Below are 2,959 nucleotides of genomic sequence, written 5' to 3'. Positions count from 1 at the left end.
ACCCTGTATGAAACTGACTGGAGTTTGATTCTTAACACCTCATACTGGTCCCCAGAAGTGAGTACAGGGTCAAGTAAGCACTGCTGGAAGTTACTGTCACTGTCACTGTCACTGTCCTCCCGTTAATCATCAATTTGCTCAAGCGGGCCCAGTAACATTGTGAGACTTGTTGTTACTGTGCTTGACGTATCAAATATGTCACAGGTAGCTTGCCTCCCACTAAAAAAGTCAGATAAAGTCATGGGACCTAATGTTATCTCAAAAAATTAAAGTCAGTTTGGTTGTGCTTTTTCCCAGCTTGAGCCCTGATGGTATCTACACATTATGCTTTCTCTTGATAATGGCACATGCAACACAAAAAAGGCCCAGCGTTTGGTTGAAAAGATGATAGGAAAATTCATAAAATATTATTGCTACAGTATGGGATAACATTGTTTTGTCCTTCCTGCATAGCCTCAGATAGTTTAGGTTTATTGGGTTGCTCCCATCACAGTGCTCCCATTCCTCTGTGTTTATTTGTAACTTCTTTCTTTGTGCTCTGTTGACTTGTAAATATTGTTTTTCTCTTCTCCCTAGGTCCTTTGCATAGTTTATTCAGAGCAATGTCCTTTTTGTATGGACACAGGAAGACATGTTTTTGTAATGTGACTTTCAGTGATATTTCCCTCCTGGGCATCTGTTCTCTCACCTAAGCCTCAGTTGCCTTTGCTTCCAACCACCCCCAAAAGCAGGGTCTCGACGAGGGACTGGATGGAACCAGGGCAAGCGCTAAGCTATGTGCTATCCTGGCATCAACATGGGCCTGGCCAAAGCGCCATAATGCTTAACTATAAGTTAAGAGCTTGGTCATGGACAAATGCTGTCATGATCCAAAAAGTAAATAACTAGATTTGGACCCTGCTATGGTTAGGAAAGATCAAGCTCACCTGAGTGCTGTTGTGTGAGTCTGTGGCAAGATGTTCCCAGGAGAGCTGCCCTACAAGTCTCAATGTTATCTCTTACTGTGTCCATACAAAAATAGCTAGTATTATATGTTGATAGTTATTGGACTGAGGAAAGGAGAAAAACACCTTAGGAGGTATTTTGTCCTTGGGCAGTCAGGAAGGGCTTTGAGATACCTTTTAGGTAGTGTTCCCTTTGAACTTGGTGGGCCCTCAGGAAGGGCTTTCTGTTGATTTGGTTACCTGACTGGGTGCAGTATCAGACCAGAGTGCCAGGAGTTGGAGAGGGAAGAGAGCTGGAGAGAGAGAAAGCAGGGCAGCATGATGGACCACGGAGAGGCTAGCAAGGGGGACAGAGAGAGAAGAATGTAGAAGAATACAGGAGCAAGCACATGGAGAGAGAGAGAGAGAGAGAGAAAGAGAGAGAGAGAGAGAGAGAGAGCCCACGCTGCGAGATGGAGCAGAGAGATGAGTGGGAGAGACAGAAAGAAACAGGAATGAGAGGCAGTGTGAGATCAGAATGGGAGGCTCAGAGAGACTGGGGCAGGCGCATGGCGAGAATGGAATAAATGGCAACTGATCAATCAACCGGCTTGGCCCTCGTTTCATCCACCATCTGCCCCATGGCCTGGGCCACCCCAGCTGGGTGAGTGGCCCGAGGCACCCCAAACGTAGGCAGCTAGGGGAAGAGCCATTGGCGCCTCCCCCTGGCTGCTCTCAAAGATTTTTTACAATGCATGAAGTTCATCTGAGCCTGGGGTGAACAGACAAAAGCATGCTGGTGATTGAGTTCTGTAGGTTTTGGGCTGCCAGGGCTCTACTGGGACAAGGAGGGGGAAACTACTGGACACATCTGGTTTGCCCTGGATGAGAACAGCGTGGCACAGGGTCTTGAGGAATCTCTGTGGCTCTTTTCCGAAGGCTTCATTTCTGAGTCTTGGGATCATGGCCGTTAATGAGTTTATGATGCTAGAGGAAGTTGGTGGGCATGACTGCCAAGTTACCAGAAACATAGGCAGATTGGGGGAGTTTACCCATTCCAGACTCTGTGCGTGCCCGGAGAGTTCAATCACAGGTCCTGCATACCTGGGTTTTTCCGCAGATTGACTCATGGGTGAGGCTCATCTGAGCATGTGGAGAGTAGCTGTGAGCATGGTGGCGACTGAGTTCTAGAGGTTTTAGGTTGTCAGGGCTCTATGAGGGCAGGGAGGGGACCTCACCAGCCCCACTTCGGTTTGCCCCGGAGTCAGTCTGGCACAGGGTCTGGAGGCATCTCTGCAGAGTGTTGTTCTATGTTGCTCTCTTCTGAGGGCTTTATTTCTGAGTCTAGGAGGAAACATCATTGGGCTTGTATTTTTTCTTTCCGAATACAAATGTTAATTTTTTTCATCAAATCACAAATCACAAATCATCCTGTTATTCATCGATTTCCTCGAGCAGGCCCCAGTAACGTCTCTTTCATCCTAGTCCTGAGATTATATTCAAGACTCTTTAGGAGAATGAGACCCATCATTGTTACTGGTATTTGGCATATTGGGTATGCCACGGGGAGTTTGCCAGACTCTACCGTGTGGGCAGGCTACATTTGGTAGCCTGCCAGTTTGTCCAAAGTAGGAATGAGATAATAATAATAATAATAATAATTTTTTTCATACTGTTAAAAATATATTCTACGTTCATTTTTATTTTTCATCAAGGGATTATTCATAAGTGTTATTTAATTTTTACATTTTGAAGATTTTCTAGATGTTTCAATTACTGACATATTTCTATTCTGAAGTTGTCAGCTTTATATGGTGTGAATTATTTTAAAGTTCTAAAAACTAGTTTAATAGTGCAGTTTATTAGCCAAGTTAGGAAATGCTTCCTATGTGCTTATTAATAATATGAAATCTGCTTTTTTAGGGGGTGGAATATTGTTTTCTTTTTTCCATTTTGTTTTTTGGGGGTTTGTGTGTGTGTGTGTGTGTGTGTGTGTGTGTGTGTGTGTATGTATTTTGAGAACCTGGTAGTTTTCA

The sequence above is a fragment of the Sorex fumeus genome, unplaced genomic scaffold, assembly GCF_029834395.1.
Source record: "Sorex fumeus unplaced genomic scaffold, SorFum_2.1 ptg000058l, whole genome shotgun sequence".
Lineage (NCBI taxonomy): Eukaryota > Metazoa > Chordata > Mammalia > Eulipotyphla > Soricidae > Sorex > Sorex fumeus.
This window is presented reverse-complemented; position numbering follows the sequence as displayed.